This window comes from Amaranthus tricolor, chromosome 6, assembly GCF_026212465.1.
Source record: "Amaranthus tricolor cultivar Red isolate AtriRed21 chromosome 6, ASM2621246v1, whole genome shotgun sequence".
Classification (NCBI taxonomy): Eukaryota; Viridiplantae; Streptophyta; class Magnoliopsida; order Caryophyllales; family Amaranthaceae; genus Amaranthus; species Amaranthus tricolor.
Genome location: NC_080052.1, coordinates 11,682,632 through 11,700,558, shown reverse-complemented (window position 1 = coordinate 11,700,558; position 17,927 = coordinate 11,682,632). Strand labels below are relative to the sequence as shown.

The 17,927-nt window shown below is 47.5% G+C and overlaps 26 non-coding genes across 26 annotated transcripts; all 26 read left to right on the top strand.

Moving 5' to 3' along the window:
* The first annotated feature begins 555 nt into the window (after positions 1 to 555).
* On the top strand, positions 556 to 674 carry LOC130816535 (5S ribosomal RNA). Its single transcript, XR_009043063.1, has one exon. It is a non-coding gene; the product is annotated as a 5S ribosomal RNA (ribosomal RNA).
* A 555-nt stretch (positions 675 to 1,229) lies between these two features.
* LOC130816533 (5S ribosomal RNA) lies at positions 1,230 to 1,348 on the top strand. The gene has a single exon (XR_009043061.1). It is a non-coding gene; the product is annotated as a 5S ribosomal RNA (ribosomal RNA).
* A 554-nt stretch (positions 1,349 to 1,902) lies between these two features.
* Positions 1,903 to 2,021, top strand: LOC130816464 (5S ribosomal RNA). The gene has a single exon (XR_009042996.1). It is a non-coding gene; the product is annotated as a 5S ribosomal RNA (ribosomal RNA).
* A 554-nt stretch (positions 2,022 to 2,575) lies between these two features.
* On the top strand, positions 2,576 to 2,694 carry LOC130816462 (5S ribosomal RNA). The gene has a single exon (XR_009042994.1). It is a non-coding gene; the product is annotated as a 5S ribosomal RNA (ribosomal RNA).
* Positions 2,695 to 3,248: 554 nt separating this feature from the next.
* Positions 3,249 to 3,367, top strand: LOC130816461 (5S ribosomal RNA). The gene has a single exon (XR_009042993.1). It is a non-coding gene; the product is annotated as a 5S ribosomal RNA (ribosomal RNA).
* Positions 3,368 to 3,921: 554 nt separating this feature from the next.
* LOC130816460 (5S ribosomal RNA) lies at positions 3,922 to 4,040 on the top strand. The gene has a single exon (XR_009042992.1). It is a non-coding gene; the product is annotated as a 5S ribosomal RNA (ribosomal RNA).
* Positions 4,041 to 4,594: 554 nt separating this feature from the next.
* LOC130816459 (5S ribosomal RNA) lies at positions 4,595 to 4,713 on the top strand. Its single transcript, XR_009042991.1, has one exon. It is a non-coding gene; the product is annotated as a 5S ribosomal RNA (ribosomal RNA).
* A 554-nt stretch (positions 4,714 to 5,267) lies between these two features.
* On the top strand, positions 5,268 to 5,386 carry LOC130816458 (5S ribosomal RNA). The gene has a single exon (XR_009042990.1). It is a non-coding gene; the product is annotated as a 5S ribosomal RNA (ribosomal RNA).
* A 554-nt stretch (positions 5,387 to 5,940) lies between these two features.
* On the top strand, positions 5,941 to 6,059 carry LOC130816456 (5S ribosomal RNA). The gene has a single exon (XR_009042989.1). It is a non-coding gene; the product is annotated as a 5S ribosomal RNA (ribosomal RNA).
* Positions 6,060 to 6,614: 555 nt separating this feature from the next.
* On the top strand, positions 6,615 to 6,733 carry LOC130816455 (5S ribosomal RNA). Its single transcript, XR_009042988.1, has one exon. It is a non-coding gene; the product is annotated as a 5S ribosomal RNA (ribosomal RNA).
* Positions 6,734 to 7,287: 554 nt separating this feature from the next.
* LOC130816454 (5S ribosomal RNA) lies at positions 7,288 to 7,406 on the top strand. The gene has a single exon (XR_009042987.1). It is a non-coding gene; the product is annotated as a 5S ribosomal RNA (ribosomal RNA).
* A 554-nt stretch (positions 7,407 to 7,960) lies between these two features.
* LOC130816453 (5S ribosomal RNA) lies at positions 7,961 to 8,079 on the top strand. The gene has a single exon (XR_009042986.1). It is a non-coding gene; the product is annotated as a 5S ribosomal RNA (ribosomal RNA).
* Positions 8,080 to 8,634: 555 nt separating this feature from the next.
* LOC130816452 (5S ribosomal RNA) lies at positions 8,635 to 8,753 on the top strand. Its single transcript, XR_009042985.1, has one exon. It is a non-coding gene; the product is annotated as a 5S ribosomal RNA (ribosomal RNA).
* A 554-nt stretch (positions 8,754 to 9,307) lies between these two features.
* On the top strand, positions 9,308 to 9,426 carry LOC130816450 (5S ribosomal RNA). The gene has a single exon (XR_009042983.1). It is a non-coding gene; the product is annotated as a 5S ribosomal RNA (ribosomal RNA).
* Positions 9,427 to 9,981: 555 nt separating this feature from the next.
* On the top strand, positions 9,982 to 10,100 carry LOC130816532 (5S ribosomal RNA). The gene has a single exon (XR_009043060.1). It is a non-coding gene; the product is annotated as a 5S ribosomal RNA (ribosomal RNA).
* A 554-nt stretch (positions 10,101 to 10,654) lies between these two features.
* On the top strand, positions 10,655 to 10,773 carry LOC130816449 (5S ribosomal RNA). The gene has a single exon (XR_009042982.1). It is a non-coding gene; the product is annotated as a 5S ribosomal RNA (ribosomal RNA).
* Positions 10,774 to 11,328: 555 nt separating this feature from the next.
* On the top strand, positions 11,329 to 11,447 carry LOC130816448 (5S ribosomal RNA). The gene has a single exon (XR_009042981.1). It is a non-coding gene; the product is annotated as a 5S ribosomal RNA (ribosomal RNA).
* A 554-nt stretch (positions 11,448 to 12,001) lies between these two features.
* On the top strand, positions 12,002 to 12,120 carry LOC130816447 (5S ribosomal RNA). The gene has a single exon (XR_009042980.1). It is a non-coding gene; the product is annotated as a 5S ribosomal RNA (ribosomal RNA).
* A 554-nt stretch (positions 12,121 to 12,674) lies between these two features.
* LOC130816446 (5S ribosomal RNA) lies at positions 12,675 to 12,793 on the top strand. The gene has a single exon (XR_009042979.1). It is a non-coding gene; the product is annotated as a 5S ribosomal RNA (ribosomal RNA).
* Positions 12,794 to 13,347: 554 nt separating this feature from the next.
* LOC130817127 (5S ribosomal RNA) lies at positions 13,348 to 13,466 on the top strand. Its single transcript, XR_009043646.1, has one exon. It is a non-coding gene; the product is annotated as a 5S ribosomal RNA (ribosomal RNA).
* Positions 13,467 to 14,020: 554 nt separating this feature from the next.
* On the top strand, positions 14,021 to 14,139 carry LOC130816545 (5S ribosomal RNA). Its single transcript, XR_009043073.1, has one exon. It is a non-coding gene; the product is annotated as a 5S ribosomal RNA (ribosomal RNA).
* Positions 14,140 to 14,692: 553 nt separating this feature from the next.
* Positions 14,693 to 14,811, top strand: LOC130816445 (5S ribosomal RNA). Its single transcript, XR_009042978.1, has one exon. It is a non-coding gene; the product is annotated as a 5S ribosomal RNA (ribosomal RNA).
* A 554-nt stretch (positions 14,812 to 15,365) lies between these two features.
* LOC130816444 (5S ribosomal RNA) lies at positions 15,366 to 15,484 on the top strand. The gene has a single exon (XR_009042977.1). It is a non-coding gene; the product is annotated as a 5S ribosomal RNA (ribosomal RNA).
* Positions 15,485 to 16,038: 554 nt separating this feature from the next.
* LOC130816443 (5S ribosomal RNA) lies at positions 16,039 to 16,157 on the top strand. Its single transcript, XR_009042976.1, has one exon. It is a non-coding gene; the product is annotated as a 5S ribosomal RNA (ribosomal RNA).
* A 553-nt stretch (positions 16,158 to 16,710) lies between these two features.
* On the top strand, positions 16,711 to 16,829 carry LOC130817126 (5S ribosomal RNA). The gene has a single exon (XR_009043645.1). It is a non-coding gene; the product is annotated as a 5S ribosomal RNA (ribosomal RNA).
* A 554-nt stretch (positions 16,830 to 17,383) lies between these two features.
* Positions 17,384 to 17,502, top strand: LOC130816544 (5S ribosomal RNA). Its single transcript, XR_009043072.1, has one exon. It is a non-coding gene; the product is annotated as a 5S ribosomal RNA (ribosomal RNA).
* The last annotated feature ends 425 nt before the right edge of the window (positions 17,503 to 17,927 follow it).

The window sequence follows — 17,927 nt, the reverse complement described above, 5'->3', positions numbered from 1 at the left end:
TTTTTCCCTTCTTTTTTTTTTTTTTATCGTTTTCATTTGCGAATTCTTTCCGCTCCACTTGAGCAAAAGGCATTTCGGTGATTATAGTATTATACTCTTTGGAAGTAATTTTATTTATAAAAATATAACTCGCAACCGGGTCCCGACCTCGAATTTACGGGCACTCGAAGGTAAGGACCCGTTGACGCGGGTCGATGCGCATACGAACGAATTGTTCGAAAGAGGCGTGCATCGGTGCGTTCGTGTAAGCGGAAATTGCACCGGACCCGTCGGAACTCCCCGCGGAAGCGTGCCTGGCATGGATGGCCTCTTGATTTCCAAGTGTTGCGCGGATTTCATAAACATTTTGTCTTTTTTTTGTTGCGAGTTCACCTTGCTTTTACAGACGGCGGACTCTTTTGGGAATGGGACAATACCGGGAGGGTGAAAAACAGTATTTGGGAAGAAGAAGGCTCGAAAGAGGGGTCTCGGTTGCGAGTTTACGAGCTTTGGAATGCTCTGGGTTTTTTTTTGGTCGGCAATGCGCATGTATACAAACTGTTACGGTGAATGAACGGGTGCGATCATACCAGCACTAATGCACCGGATCCCATCAGAACTCCGCAGTTAAGCGTGCTTGGGCGAGACTAGTATTAGGATGGGTGACCTCCTGGGAAGTCCTCGTGTTGCACCCCTTTTTCCCTTCTTTTTTTTTTTTTTATCGTTTTCATTTGCGAATTCTTTCCGCTCCACTTGAGCAAAAGGCATTTCGGTGATTATAGTATTATACTCTTTGGAAGTAATTTTATTTATAAAAATATAACTCGCAACCGGGTCCCGACCTCGAATTTACGGGCACTCGAAGGTAAGGACCCGTTGACGCGGGTCGATGCGCATACGAACGAATTGTTCGAAAGAGGCGTGCATCGGTGCGTTCGTGTAAGCGGAAATTGCACCGGACCCGTCGGAACTCCCCGCGGAAGCGTGCCTGGCATGGATGGCCTCTTGATTTCCAAGTGTTGCGCGGATTTCATAAACATTTTGTCTTTTTTTTGTTGCGAGTTCACCTTGCTTTTACAGACGGCGGACTCTTTTGGGAATGGGACAATACCGGGAGGGTGAAAAACAGTATTTGGGAAGAAGAAGGCTCGAAAGAGGGGTCTCGGTTGCGAGTTTACGAGCTTTGGAATGCTCTGGGTTTTTTTTTGGTCGGCAATGCGCATGTATACAAACTGTTACGGTGAATGAACGGGTGCGATCATACCAGCACTAATGCACCGGATCCCATCAGAACTCCGCAGTTAAGCGTGCTTGGGCGAGACTAGTATTAGGATGGGTGACCTCCTGGGAAGTCCTCGTGTTGCACCCCTTTTTCCCTTCTTTTTTTTTTTTTATCGTTTTCATTTGCGAATTCTTTCCGCTCCACTTGAGCAAAAGGCATTTCGGTGATTATAGTATTATACTCTTTGGAAGTAATTTTATTTATAAAAATATAACTCGCAACCGGGTCCCGACCTCGAATTTACGGGCACTCGAAGGTAAGGACCCGTTGACGCGGGTCGATGCGCATACGAACGAATTGTTCGAAAGAGGCGTGCATCGGTGCGTTCGTGTAAGCGGAAATTGCACCGGACCCGTCGGAACTCCCCGCGGAAGCGTGCCTGGCATGGATGGCCTCTTGATTTCCAAGTGTTGCGCGGATTTCATAAACATTTTGTCTTTTTTTTGTTGCGAGTTCACCTTGCTTTTACAGACGGCGGACTCTTTTGGGAATGGGACAATACCGGGAGGGTGAAAAACAGTATTTGGGAAGAAGAAGGCTCGAAAGAGGGGTCTCGGTTGCGAGTTTACGAGCTTTGGAATGCTCTGGGTTTTTTTTTGGTCGGCAATGCGCATGTATACAAACTGTTACGGTGAATGAACGGGTGCGATCATACCAGCACTAATGCACCGGATCCCATCAGAACTCCGCAGTTAAGCGTGCTTGGGCGAGAGTAGTATTAGGATGGGTGACCTCCTGGGAAGTCCTCGTGTTGCACCCCTTTTTCCCTTCTTTTTTTTTTTTTATCGTTTTCATTTGCGAATTCTTTCCGCTCCACTTGAGCAAAAGGCATTTCGGTGATTATAGTATTATACTCTTTGGAAGTAATTTTATTTATAAAAATATAACTCGCAACCGGGTCCCGACCTCGAATTTACGGGCGCTCGAAGGTAAGGACCCGTTGACGCGGGTCGATGCGCATACGAACGAATTGTTCGAAAGAGGCGTGCATCGGTGCGTTCGTGTAAGCGGAAATTGCACCGGACCCGTCGGAACTCCCCGCGGAAGCGTGCCTGGCATGGATGGCCTCTTGATTTCCAAGTGTTGCGCGGATTTCATAAACATTTTGTCTTTTTTTTGTTGCGAGTTCACCTTGCTTTTACAGACGGCGGACTCTTTTGGGAATGGGACAATACCGGGAGGGTGAAAAACAGTATTTGGGAAGAAGAAGGCTCGAAAGAGGGGTCTCGGTTGCGAGTTTACGAGCTTTGGAATGCTCTGGGTTTTTTTTTGGTCGGCAATGCGCATGTATACAAACTGTTACGGTGAATGAACGGGTGCGATCATACCAGCACTAATGCACCGGATCCCATCAGAACTCCGCAGTTAAGCGTGCTTGGGCGAGAGTAGTATTAGGATGGGTGACCTCCTGGGAAGTCCTCGTGTTGCACCCCTTTTTCCCTTCTTTTTTTTTTTTTATCGTTTTCATTTGCGAATTCTTTCCGCTCCACTTGAGCAAAAGGCATTTCGGTGATTATAGTATTATACTCTTTGGAAGTAATTTTATTTATAAAAATATAACTCGCAACCGGGTCCCGACCTCGAATTTACGGGCGCTCGAAGGTAAGGACCCGTTGACGCGGGTCGATGCGCATACGAACGAATTGTTCGAAAGAGGCGTGCATCGGTGCGTTCGTGTAAGCGGAAATTGCACCGGACCCGTCGGAACTCCCCGCGGAAGCGTGCCTGGCATGGATGGCCTCTTGATTTCCAAGTGTTGCGCGGATTTCATAAACATTTTGTCTTTTTTTTGTTGCGAGTTCACCTTGCTTTTACAGACGGCGGACTCTTTTGGGAATGGGACAATACCGGGAGGGTGAAAAACAGTATTTGGGAAGAAGAAGGCTCGAAAGAGGGGTCTCGGTTGCGAGTTTACGAGCTTTGGAATGCTCTGGGTTTTTTTTTGGTCGGCAATGCGCATGTATACAAACTGTTACGGTGAATGAACGGGTGCGATCATACCAGCACTAATGCACCGGATCCCATCAGAACTCCGCAGTTAAGCGTGCTTGGGCGAGAGTAGTATTAGGATGGGTGACCTCCTGGGAAGTCCTCGTGTTGCACCCCTTTTTCCCTTCTTTTTTTTTTTTTATCGTTTTCATTTGCGAATTCTTTCCGCTCCACTTGAGCAAAAGGCATTTCGGTGATTATAGTATTATACTCTTTGGAAGTAATTTTATTTATAAAAATATAACTCGCAACCGGGTCCCGACCTCGAATTTACGGGCACTCGAAGGTAAGGACCCGTTGACGCGGGTCGATGCGCATACGAACGAATTGTTCGAAAGAGGCGTGCATCGGTGCGTTCGTGTAAGCGGAAATTGCACCGGACCCGTCGGAACTCCCCGCGGAAGCGTGCCTGGCATGGATGGCCTCTTGATTTCCAAGTGTTGCGCGGATTTCATAAACATTTTGTCTTTTTTTTGTTGCGAGTTCACCTTGCTTTTACAGACGGCGGACTCTTTTGGGAATGGGACAATACCGGGAGGGTGAAAAACAGTATTTGGGAAGAAGAAGGCTCGAAAGAGGGGTCTCGGTTGCGAGTTTACGAGCTTTGGAATGCTCTGGGTTTTTTTTTGGTCGGCAATGCGCATGTATACAAACTGTTACGGTGAATGAACGGGTGCGATCATACCAGCACTAATGCACCGGATCCCATCAGAACTCCGCAGTTAAGCGTGCTTGGGCGAGAGTAGTATTAGGATGGGTGACCTCCTGGGAAGTCCTCGTGTTGCACCCCTTTTTCCCTTCTTTTTTTTTTTTTATCGTTTTCATTTGCGAATTCTTTCCGCTCCACTTGAGCAAAAGGCATTTCGGTGATTATAGTATTATACTCTTTGGAAGTAATTTTATTTATAAAAATATAACTCGCAACCGGGTCCCGACCTCGAATTTACGGGCACTCGAAGGTAAGGACCCGTTGACGCGGGTCGATGCGCATACGAACGAATTGTTCGAAAGAGGCGTGCATCGGTGCGTTCGTGTAAGCGGAAATTACACCGGACCCGTCGGAACTCCCCGCGGAAGCGTGCCTGGCATGGATGGCCTCTTGATTTCCAAGTGTTGCGCGGATTTCATAAACATTTTGTCTTTTTTTTGTTGCGAGTTCACCTTGCTTTTACAGACGGCGGACTCTTTTGGGAATGGGACAATACCGGGAGGGTGAAAAACAGTATTTGGGAAGAAGAAGGCTCGAAAGAGGGGTCTCGGTTGCGAGTTTACGAGCTTTGGAATGCTCTGGGTTTTTTTTTGGTCGGCAATGCGCATGTATACAAACTGTTACGGTGAATGAACGGGTGCGATCATACCAGCACTAATGCACCGGATCCCATCAGAACTCCGCAGTTAAGCGTGCTTGGGCGAGAGTAGTATTAGGATGGGTGACCTCCTGGGAAGTCCTCGTGTTGCACCCCTTTTTCCCTTCTTTTTTTTTTTTTATCGTTTTCATTTGCGAATTCTTTCCGCTCCACTTGAGCAAAAGGCATTTCGGTGATTATAGTATTATACTCTTTGGAAGTAATTTTATTTATAAAAATATAACTCGCAACCGGGTCCCGACCTCGAATTTACGGGCGCTCGAAGGTAAGGACCCGTTGACGCGGGTCGATGCGCATACGAACGAATTGTTCGAAAGAGGCGTGCATCGGTGCGTTCGTGTAAGCGGAAATTGCACCGGACCCGTCGGAACTCCCCGCGGAAGCGTGCCTGGCATGGATGGCCTCTTGATTTCCAAGTGTTGCGCGGATTTCATAAACATTTTGTCTTTTTTTTGTTGCGAGTTCACCTTGCTTTTACAGACGGCGGACTCTTTTGGGAATGGGACAATACCGGGAGGGTGAAAAACAGTATTTGGGAAGAAGAAGGCTCGAAAGAGGGGTCTCGGTTGCGAGTTTACGAGCTTTGGAATGCTCTGGGTTTTTTTTTGGTCGGCAATGCGCATGTATACAAACTGTTACGGTGAATGAACGGGTGCGATCATACCAGCACTAATGCACCGGATCCCATCAGAACTCCGCAGTTAAGCGTGCTTGGGCGAGAGTAGTATTAGGATGGGTGACCTCCTGGGAAGTCCTCGTGTTGCACCCCTTTTTCCCTTCTTTTTTTTTTTTTATCGTTTTCATTTGCGAATTCTTTCCGCTCCACTTGAGCAAAAGGCATTTCGGTGATTATAGTATTATACTCTTTGGAAGTAATTTTATTTATAAAAATATAACTCGCAACCGGGTCCCGACCTCGAATTTACGGGCACTCGAAGGTAAGGACCCGTTGACGCGGGTCGATGCGCATACGAACGAATTGTTCGAAAGAGGCGTGCATCGGTGCGTTCGTGTAAGCGGAAATTGCACCGGACCCGTCGGAACTCCCCGCGGAAGCGTGCCTGGCATGGATGGCCTCTTGATTTCCAAGTGTTGCGCGGATTTCATAAACATTTTGTCTTTTTTTTGTTGCGAGTTCACCTTGCTTTTACAGACGGCGGACTCTTTTGGGAATGGGACAATACCGGGAGGGTGAAAAACAGTATTTGGGAAGAAGAAGGCTCGAAAGAGGGGTCTCGGTTGCGAGTTTACGAGCTTTGGAATGCTCTGGGTTTTTTTTTGGTCGGCAATGCGCATGTATACAAACTGTTACGGTGAATGAACGGGTGCGATCATACCAGCACTAATGCACCGGATCCCATCAGAACTCCGCAGTTAAGCGTGCTTGGGCGAGAGTAGTATTAGGATGGGTGACCTCCTGGGAAGTCCTCGTGTTGCACCCCTTTTTCCCTTCTTTTTTTTTTTTTTATCGTTTTCATTTGCGAATTCTTTCCGCTCCACTTGAGCAAAAGGCATTTCGGTGATTATAGTATTATACTCTTTGGAAGTAATTTTATTTATAAAAATATAACTCGCAACCGGGTCCCGACCTCGAATTTACGGGCACTCGAAGGTAAGGACCCGTTGACGCGGGTCGATGCGCATACGAACGAATTGTTCGAAAGAGGCGTGCATCGGTGCGTTCGTGTAAGCGGAAATTGCACCGGACCCGTCGGAACTCCCCGCGGAAGCGTGCCTGGCATGGATGGCCTCTTGATTTCCAAGTGTTGCGCGGATTTCATAAACATTTTGTCTTTTTTTTGTTGCGAGTTCACCTTGCTTTTACAGACGGCGGACTCTTTTGGGAATGGGACAATACCGGGAGGGTGAAAAACAGTATTTGGGAAGAAGAAGGCTCGAAAGAGGGGTCTCGGTTGCGAGTTTACGAGCTTTGGAATGCTCTGGGTTTTTTTTTGGTCGGCAATGCGCATGTATACAAACTGTTACGGTGAATGAACGGGTGCGATCATACCAGCACTAATGCACCGGATCCCATCAGAACTCCGCAGTTAAGCGTGCTTGGGCGAGAGTAGTATTAGGATGGGTGACCTCCTGGGAAGTCCTCGTGTTGCACCCCTTTTTCCCTTCTTTTTTTTTTTTTATCGTTTTCATTTGCGAATTCTTTCCGCTCCACTTGAGCAAAAGGCATTTCGGTGATTATAGTATTATACTCTTTGGAAGTAATTTTATTTATAAAAATATAACTCGCAACCGGGTCCCGACCTCGAATTTACGGGCACTCGAAGGTAAGGACCCGTTGACGCGGGTCGATGCGCATACGAACGAATTGTTCGAAAGAGGCGTGCATCGGTGCGTTCGTGTAAGCGGAAATTGCACCGGACCCGTCGGAACTCCCCGCGGAAGCGTGCCTGGCATGGATGGCCTCTTGATTTCCAAGTGTTGCGCGGATTTCATAAACATTTTGTCTTTTTTTTGTTGCGAGTTCACCTTGCTTTTACAGACGGCGGACTCTTTTGGGAATGGGACAATACCGGGAGGGTGAAAAACAGTATTTGGGAAGAAGAAGGCTCGAAAGAGGGGTCTCGGTTGCGAGTTTACGAGCTTTGGAATGCTCTGGGTTTTTTTTTGGTCGGCAATGCGCATGTATACAAACTGTTACGGTGAATGAACGGGTGCGATCATACCAGCACTAATGCACCGGATCCCATCAGAACTCCGCAGTTAAGCGTGCTTGGGCGAGAGTAGTATTAGGATGGGTGACCTCCTGGGAAGTCCTCGTGTTGCACCCCTTTTTCCCTTCTTTTTTTTTTTTTATCGTTTTCATTTGCGAATTCTTTCCGCTCCACTTGAGCAAAAGGCATTTCGGTGATTATAGTATTATACTCTTTGGAAGTAATTTTATTTATAAAAATATAACTCGCAACCGGGTCCCGACCTCGAATTTACGGGCACTCGAAGGTAAGGACCCGTTGACGCGGGTCGATGCGCATACGAACGAATTGTTCGAAAGAGGCGTGCATCGGTGCGTTCGTGTAAGCGGAAATTGCACCGGACCCGTCGGAACTCCCCGCGGAAGCGTGCCTGGCATGGATGGCCTCTTGATTTCCAAGTGTTGCGCGGATTTCATAAACATTTTGTCTTTTTTTTGTTGCGAGTTCACCTTGCTTTTACAGACGGCGGACTCTTTTGGGAATGGGACAATACCGGGAGGGTGAAAAACAGTATTTGGGAAGAAGAAGGCTCGAAAGAGGGGTCTCGGTTGCGAGTTTACGAGCTTTGGAATGCTCTGGGTTTTTTTTTGGTCGGCAATGCGCATGTATACAAACTGTTACGGTGAATGAACGGGTGCGATCATACCAGCACTAATGCACCGGATCCCATCAGAACTCCGCAGTTAAGCGTGCTTGGGCGAGAGTAGTATTAGGATGGGTGACCTCCTGGGAAGTCCTCGTGTTGCACCCCTTTTTCCCTTCTTTTTTTTTTTTTTATCGTTTTCATTTGCGAATTCTTTCCGCTCCACTTGAGCAAAAGGCATTTCGGTGATTATAGTATTATACTCTTTGGAAGTAATTTTATTTATAAAAATATAACTCGCAACCGGGTCCCGACCTCGAATTTACGGGCACTCGAAGGTAAGGACCCGTTGACGCGGGTCGATGCGCATACGAACGAATTGTTCGAAAGAGGCGTGCATCGGTGCGTTCGTGTAAGCGGAAATTGCACCGGACCCGTCGGAACTCCCCGCGGAAGCGTGCCTGGCATGGATGGCCTCTTGATTTCCAAGTGTTGCGCGGATTTCATAAACATTTTGTCTTTTTTTTGTTGCGAGTTCACCTTGCTTTTACAGACGGCGGACTCTTTTGGGAATGGGACAATACCGGGAGGGTGAAAAACAGTATTTGGGAAGAAGAAGGCTCGAAAGAGGGGTCTCGGTTGCGAGTTTACGAGCTTTGGAATGCTCTGGGTTTTTTTTTGGTCGGCAATGCGCATGTATACAAACTGTTACGGTGAATGAACGGGTGCGATCATACCAGCACTAATGCACCGGATCCCATCAGAACTCCGCAGTTAAGCGTGCTTGGGCGAGAGTAGTATTAGGATGGGTGACCTCCTGGGAAGTCCTCGTGTTGCACCCCTTTTTCCCTTCTTTTTTTTTTTTTATCGTTTTCATTTGCGAATTCTTTCCGCTCCACTTGAGCAAAAGGCATTTCGGTGATTATAGTATTATACTCTTTGGAAGTAATTTTATTTATAAAAATATAACTCGCAACCGGGTCCCGACCTCGAATTTACGGGCACTCGAAGGTAAGGACCCGTTGACGCGGGTCGATGCGCATACGAACGAATTGTTCGAAAGAGGCGTGCATCGGTGCGTTCGTGTAAGCGGAAATTGCACCGGACCCGTCGGAACTCCCCGCGGAAGCGTGCCTGGCATGGATGGCCTCTTGATTTCCAAGTGTTGCGCGGATTTCATAAACATTTTGTCTTTTTTTTGTTGCGAGTTCACCTTGCTTTTACAGACGGCGGACTCTTTTGGGAATGGGACAATACCGGGAGGGTGAAAAACAGTATTTGGGAAGAAGAAGGCTCGAAAGAGGGGTCTCGGTTGCGAGTTTACGAGCTTTGGAATGCTCTGGGTTTTTTTTTGGTCGGCAATGCGCATGTATACAAACTGTTACGGTGAATGAACGGGTGCGATCATACCAGCACTAATGCACCGGATCCCATCAGAACTCCGCAGTTAAGCGTGCTTGGGCGAGAGTAGTATTAGGATGGGTGACCTCCTGGGAAGTCCTCGTGTTGCACCCCTTTTTCCCTTCTTTTTTTTTTTTTTATCGTTTTCATTTGCGAATTCTTTCCGCTCCACTTGAGCAAAAGGCATTTCGGTGATTATAGTATTATACTCTTTGGAAGTAATTTTATTTATAAAAATATAACTCGCAACCGGGTCCCGACCTCGAATTTACGGGCACTCGAAGGTAAGGACCCGTTGACGCGGGTCGATGCGCATACGAACGAATTGTTCGAAAGAGGCGTGCATCGGTGCGTTCGTGTAAGCGGAAATTGCACCGGACCCGTCGGAACTCCCCGCGGAAGCGTGCCTGGCATGGATGGCCTCTTGATTTCCAAGTGTTGCGCGGATTTCATAAACATTTTGTCTTTTTTTTGTTGCGAGTTCACCTTGCTTTTACAGACGGCGGACTCTTTTGGGAATGGGACAATACCGGGAGGGTGAAAAACAGTATTTGGGAAGAAGAAGGCTCGAAAGAGGGGTCTCGGTTGCGAGTTTACGAGCTTTGGAATGCTCTGGGTTTTTTTTTGGTCGGCAATGCGCATGTATACAAACTGTTACGGTGAATGAACGGGTGCGATCATACCAGCACTAATGCACCGGATCCCATCAGAACTCCGCAGTTAAGCGTGCTTGGGCGAGACTAGTATTAGGATGGGTGACCTCCTGGGAAGTCCTCGTGTTGCACCCCTTTTTCCCTTCTTTTTTTTTTTTTATCGTTTTCATTTGCGAATTCTTTCCGCTCCACTTGAGCAAAAGGCATTTCGGTGATTATAGTATTATACTCTTTGGAAGTAATTTTATTTATAAAAATATAACTCGCAACCGGGTCCCGACCTCGAATTTACGGGCACTCGAAGGTAAGGACCCGTTGACGCGGGTCGATGCGCATACGAACGAATTGTTCGAAAGAGGCGTGCATCGGTGCGTTCGTGTAAGCGGAAATTGCACCGGACCCGTCGGAACTCCCCGCGGAAGCGTGCCTGGCATGGATGGCCTCTTGATTTCCAAGTGTTGCGCGGATTTCATAAACATTTTGTCTTTTTTTTGTTGCGAGTTCACCTTGCTTTTACAGACGGCGGACTCTTTTGGGAATGGGACAATACCGGGAGGGTGAAAAACAGTATTTGGGAAGAAGAAGGCTCGAAAGAGGGGTCTCGGTTGCGAGTTTACGAGCTTTGGAATGCTCTGGGTTTTTTTTTGGTCGGCAATGCGCATGTATACAAACTGTTACGGTGAATGAACGGGTGCGATCATACCAGCACTAATGCACCGGATCCCATCAGAACTCCGCAGTTAAGCGTGCTTGGGCGAGAGTAGTATTAGGATGGGTGACCTCCTGGGAAGTCCTCGTGTTGCACCCCTTTTTCCCTTCTTTTTTTTTTTTTTATCGTTTTCATTTGCGAATTCTTTCCGCTCCACTTGAGCAAAAGGCATTTCGGTGATTATAGTATTATACTCTTTGGAAGTAATTTTATTTATAAAAATATAACTCGCAACCGGGTCCCGACCTCGAATTTACGGGCACTCGAAGGTAAGGACCCGTTGACGCGGGTCGATGCGCATACGAACGAATTGTTCGAAAGAGGCGTGCATCGGTGCGTTCGTGTAAGCGGAAATTGCACCGGACCCGTCGGAACTCCCCGCGGAAGCGTGCCTGGCATGGATGGCCTCTTGATTTCCAAGTGTTGCGCGGATTTCATAAACATTTTGTCTTTTTTTTGTTGCGAGTTCACCTTGCTTTTACAGACGGCGGACTCTTTTGGGAATGGGACAATACCGGGAGGGTGAAAAACAGTATTTGGGAAGAAGAAGGCTCGAAAGAGGGGTCTCGGTTGCGAGTTTACGAGCTTTGGAATGCTCTGGGTTTTTTTTTGGTCGGCAATGCGCATGTATACAAACTGTTACGGTGAATGAACGGGTGCGATCATACCAGCACTAATGCACCGGATCCCATCAGAACTCCGCAGTTAAGCGTGCTTGGGCGAGAGTAGTATTAGGATGGGTGACCTCCTGGGAAGTCCTCGTGTTGCACCCCTTTTTCCCTTCTTTTTTTTTTTTTATCGTTTTCATTTGCGAATTCTTTCCGCTCCACTTGAGCAAAAGGCATTTCGGTGATTATAGTATTATACTCTTTGGAAGTAATTTTATTTATAAAAATATAACTCGCAACCGGGTCCCGACCTCGAATTTACGGGCACTCGAAGGTAAGGACCCGTTGACGCGGGTCGATGCGCATACGAACGAATTGTTCGAAAGAGGCGTGCATCGGTGCGTTCGTGTAAGCGGAAATTACACCGGACCCGTCGGAACTCCCCGCGGAAGCGTGCCTGGCATGGATGGCCTCTTGATTTCCAAGTGTTGCGCGGATTTCATAAACATTTTGTCTTTTTTTTGTTGCGAGTTCACCTTGCTTTTACAGACGGCGGACTCTTTTGGGAATGGGACAATACCGGGAGGGTGAAAAACAGTATTTGGGAAGAAGAAGGCTCGAAAGAGGGGTCTCGGTTGCGAGTTTACGAGCTTTGGAATGCTCTGGGTTTTTTTTTGGTCGGCAATGCGCATGTATACAAACTGTTACGGTGAATGAACGGGTGCGATCATACCAGCACTAATGCACCGGATCCCATCAGAACTCCGCAGTTAAGCGTGCTTGGGCGAGAGTAGTATTAGGATGGGTGACCTCCTGGGAAGTCCTCGTGTTGCACCCCTTTTTCCCTTCTTTTTTTTTTTTTATCGTTTTCATTTGCGAATTCTTTCCGCTCCACTTGAGCAAAAGGCATTTCGGTGATTATAGTATTATACTCTTTGGAAGTAATTTTATTTATAAAAATATAACTCGCAACCGGGTCCCGACCTCGAATTTACGGGCGCTCGAAGGTAAGGACCCGTTGACGCGGGTCGATGCGCATACGAACGAATTGTTCGAAAGAGGCGTGCATCGGTGCGTTCGTGTAAGCGGAAATTGCACCGGACCCGTCGGAACTCCCCGCGGAAGCGTGCCTGGCATGGATGGCCTCTTGATTTCCAAGTGTTGCGCGGATTTCATAAACATTTTGTCTTTTTTTTGTTGCGAGTTCACCTTGCTTTTACAGACGGCGGACTCTTTTGGGAATGGGACAATACCGGGAGGGTGAAAAACAGTATTTGGGAAGAAGAAGGCTCGAAAGAGGGGTCTCGGTTGCGAGTTTACGAGCTTTGGAATGCTCTGGGTTTTTTTTTGGTCGGCAATGCGCATGTATACAAACTGTTACGGTGAATGAACGGGTGCGATCATACCAGCACTAATGCACCGGATCCCATCAGAACTCCGCAGTTAAGCGTGCTTGGGCGAGAGTAGTATTAGGATGGGTGACCTCCTGGGAAGTCCTCGTGTTGCACCCCTTTTTCCCTTCTTTTTTTTTTTTTATCGTTTTCATTTGCGAATTCTTTCCGCTCCACTTGAGCAAAAGGCATTTCGGTGATTATAGTATTATACTCTTTGGAAGTAATTTTATTTATAAAAATATAACTCGCAACCGGGTCCCGACCTCGAATTTACGGGCGCTCGAAGGTAAGGACCCGTTGACGCGGGTCGATGCGCATACGAACGAATTGTTCGAAAGAGGCGTGCATCGGTGCGTTCGTGTAAGCGGAAATTGCACCGGACCTGTCGGAACTCCCCGCGGAAGCGTGCCTGGCATGGATGGCCTCTTGATTTCCAAGTGTTGCGCGGATTTCATAAACATTTTGTCTTTTTTTTGTTGCGAGTTCACCTTGCTTTTACAGACGGCGGACTCTTTTGGGAATGGGACAATACCGGGAGGGTGAAAAACAGTATTTGGGAAGAAGAAGGCTCGAAAGAGGGGTCTCGGTTGCGAGTTTACGAGCTTTGGAATGCTCTGGGTTTTTTTTTGGTCGGCAATGCGCATGTATACAAATTGTTACTGTGAATGAACGGGTGCGATCATACCAGCACTAATGCACCGGATCCCATCAGAACTCCGCAGTTAAGCGTGCTTGGGCGAGAGTAGTACTAGGATGGGTGACCTCCTGGGAAGTCCTCGTGTTGCACCCCTTTTTCCCTTCTTTTTTTTTTTTTATCGTTTTCATTTGCGAATTCTTTCCGCTCCACTTGAGCAAAAGGAATTTCGGTGATTATAGTATTATACTCTTTGGAAGTAATTTTATTTATAAAAATATAACTCGCAACCGGGTCCCGACCTCGAATTTACGGGCGCTCGAAGGTAAGGACCCGTTGACGCGGGTCGATGCGCATACGAACGAATTGTTCGAAAGAGGCGTGCATCGGTGCGTTCGTGTAAGCGGAAATTGCACCGGACCCGTCGGAACTCCCCGCGGAAGCGTGCCTGGCATGGATGGCCTCTTGATTTCCAAGTGTTGCGCGGATTTCATAAACATTTTGTCTTTTTTTTGTTGCGAGTTCACCTTGCTTTTACAGACGGCGGACTCTTTTGGGAATGGGACAATACCGGGAGGGTGAAAAACAGTATTTGGGAAGAAGAAGGCTCGAAAGAGGGGTCTCGGTTGCGAGTTTACGAGCTTTGGAATGCTCTGGGTTTTTTTTTGGTCGGCAATGCGCATGTATACAAATTGTTACGGTGAATGAACGGGTGCGATCATACCAGCACTAATGCACCGGATCCCATCAAAACTCCGCAGTTAAGCGTGCTTGGGCGAGAGTAGTACTAGGATGGGTGACCTCCTGGGAAGTCCTCGTGTTGCACCCCTTTTTCCCTTCTTTTTTTTTTTTATCGTTTTCATTTGCGAATTCTTTCCGCTCCACTTGAGCAAAAGGCATTTCGGTGATTATAGTATTATACTCTTTGGAAGTAATTTTATTTATAAAAATATAACTCGCAACCGGGTCCCGACCTCGAATTTACGGGCACTCGAAGGTAAGGACCCGTTGACGCGGGTCGATGCGCATACGAACGAATTGTTCGAAAGAGGCGTGCATCGGTGCGTTCGTGTAAGCGGAAATTGCACCGGACCCGTCGGAACTCCCCGCGGAAGCGTGCCTGGCATGGATGGCCTCTTGATTTCCAAGTGTTGCGCGGATTTCATAAACATTTTGTCTTTTTTTTGTTGCGAGTTCACCTTGCTTTTACAGACGGCGGACTCTTTTGGGAATGGGACAATACCGGGAGGGTGAAAAACAGTATTTGGGAAGAAGAAGGCTCGAAAGAGGGGTCTCGGTTGCGAGTTTACGAGCTTTGGAATGCTCTGGGTTTTTTTTTGGTCGGCAATGCGCATGTATACAAACTGTTACGGTGAATGAACGGGTGCGATCATACCAGCACTAATGCACCGGATCCCATCAGAACTCCGCAGTTAAGCGTGCTTGGGCGAGAGTAGTATTAGGATGGGTGACCTCCTGGGAAGTCCTCGTGTTGCACCCCTTTTTCCCTTCTTTTTTTTTTTTTATCGTTTTCATTTGCGAATTCTTTCCGCTCCACTTGAGCAAAAGGCATTTCGGTGATTATAGTATTATACTCTTTGGAAGTAATTTTATTTATAAAAATATAACTCGCAACCGGGTCCCGACCTCGAATTTACGGGCACTCGAAGGTAAGGACCCGTTGACGCGGGTCGATGCGCATACGAACGAATTGTTCGAAAGAGGCGTGCATCGGTGCGTTCGTGTAAGCGGAAATTACACCGGACCCGTCGGAACTCCCCGCGGAAGCGTGCCTGGCATGGATGGCCTCTTGATTTCCAAGTGTTGCGCGGATTTCATAAACATTTTGTCTTTTTTTTGTTGCGAGTTCACCTTGCTTTTACAGACGGCGGACTCTTTTGGGAATGGGACAATACCGGGAGGGTGAAAAACAGTATTTGGGAAGAAGAAGGCTCGAAAGAGGGGTCTCGGTTGCGAGTTTACGAGCTTTGGAATGCTCTGGGTTTTTTTTTGGTCGGCAATGCGCATGTATACAAACTGTTACGGTGAATGAACGGGTGCGATCATACCAGCACTAATGCACCGGATCCCATCAGAACTCCGCAGTTAAGCGTGCTTGGGCGAGAGTAGTATTAGGATGGGTGACCTCCTGGGAAGTCCTCGTGTTGCACCCCTTTTTCCCTTCTTTTTTTTTTTTTATCGTTTTCATTTGCGAATTCTTTCCGCTCCACTTGAGCAAAAGGCATTTCGGTGATTATAGTATTATACTCTTTGGAAGTAATTTTATTTATAAAAATATAACTCGCAACCGGGTCCCGACCTCGAATTTACGGGCGCTCGAAGGTAAGGACCCGTTGACGCGGGTCGATGCGCATACGAACGAATTGTTCGAAAGAGGCGTGCATCGGTGCGTTCGTGTAAGCGGAAATTGCACCGGACCCGTCGGAACTCCCCGCGGAAGCGTGCCTGGCATGGATGGCCTCTTGATTTCCAAGTGTTGCGCGGATTTCATAAACATTTTGTCTTTTTTTTGTTGCGAGTTCACCTTGCTTTTACAGACGGCGGACTCTTTTGGGAATGGGACAATACCGGGAGGGTGAAAAACAGTATTTGGGAAGAAGAAGGCTCGAAAGAGGGGTCTCGGTTGCGAGTTTACGAGCTTTGGAATGCTCTGGGTTTTTTTTTGGTCGGCAATGCGCATGTATACAAACTGTTACGGTGAATGAACGGGTGCGATCATACCAGCACTAATGCACCGGATCCCATCAGAACTCCGCAGTTAAGCGTGCTTGGGCGAGAGTAGTATTAGGATGGGTGACCTCCTGGGAAGTCCTCGTGTTGCACCCCTTTTTCCCTTCTTTTTTTTTTTTATCGTTTTCATTTGCGAATTCTTTCCGCTCCACTTGAGCAAAAGGCATTTCGGTGATTATAGTATTATACTCTTTGGAAGTAATTTTATTTATAAAAATATAACTCGCAACCGGGTCCCGACCTCGAATTTACGGGCGCTCGAAGGTAAGGACCCGTTGACGCGGGTCGATGCGCATACGAACGAATTGTTCGAAAGAGGCGTGCATCGGTGCGTTCGTGTAAGCGGAAATTGCACCGGACCTGTCGGAACTCCCCGCGGAAGCGTGCCTGGCATGGATGGCCTCTTGATTTCCAAGTGTTGCGCGGATTTCATAAACATTTTGTCTTTTTTTTGTTGCGAGTTCACCTTGCTTTTACAGACGGCGGACTCTTTTGGGAATGGGACAATACCGGGAGGGTGAAAAACAGTATTTGGGAAGAAGAAGGCTCGAAAGAGGGGTCTCGGTTGCGAGTTTACGAGCTTTGGAATGCTCTGGGTTTTTTTTTGGTCGGCAATGCGCATGTATACAAATTGTTACTGTGAATGAACGGGTGCGATCATACCAGCACTAATGCACCGGATCCCATCAGAACTCCGCAGTTAAGCGTGCTTGGGCGAGAGTAGTACTAGGATGGGTGACCTCCTGGGAAGTCCTCGTGTTGCACCCCTTTTTCCCTTCTTTTTTTTTTTTTATCGTTTTCATTTGCGAATTCTTTCCGCTCCACTTGAGCAAAAGGAATTTCGGTGATTATAGTATTATACTCTTTGGAAGTAATTTTATTTATAAAAATATAACTCGCAACCGGGTCCCGACCTCGAATTTACGGGCGCTCGAAGGTAAGGACCCGTTGACGCGGGTCGATGCGCATACGAACGAATTGTTCGAAAGAGGCGTGCATCGGTGCGTTCGTGTAAGCGGAAATTGCACCGGACCCGTCGGAACTCCCCGCGGAAGCGTGCCTGGCATGGATGGCCTCTTGATTTCCAAGTGTTGCGCGGATTTCATAAACATTTTGTCTTTTTTTTGTTGCGAGTTCACCTTGCTTTTACAGACGGCGGACTCTTTTGGGAATGGGACAATACCGGGAGGGTGAAAAACAGTATTTGGGAAGAAGAAGGCTCGAAAGAGGGGTCTCGGTTGCGAGTTTACGAGCTTTGGAATGCTCTGGGTTTTTTTTTGGTCGGCAATGCGCATGTATACAAATTGTTACGGTGAATGAACGGGTGCGATCATACCAGCACTAATGCACCGGATCCCATCAAAACTCCGCAGTTAAGCGTGCTTGGGCGAGAGTAGTACTAGGATGGGTGACCTCCTGGGAAGTCCTCGTGTTGCACCCCTTTTTCCCTTCTTTTTTTTTTTTATCGTTTTCATTTGCGAATTCTTTCCGCTCCACTTGAGCAAAAGGCATTTCGGTGATTATAGTATTATACTCTTTGGAAGTAATTTTATTTATAAAAATATAACTCGCAACCGGGTCCCGACCTCGAATTTACGGGCGCTCGAAGGTAAGGACCCGTTGACGCGGGTCGATGCGCATACGAACGAATTGTTCGAAAGAGGCGTGCATCGGTGCGTTCGTGTAAGCGGAAATTGCACCGGACCCGTCGGAACTCCCCGCGGAAGCGTGCCTGGCATGGATGGCCTCTTGATTTCCAAGTGTTGCGCGGATTTCATAAACATTTTGTCTTTTTTTTGTTGCGAGTTCACCTTGCTTTTACAGACGGCGGACTCTTTTGGGAATGGGACAATACCGGGAGGGTGA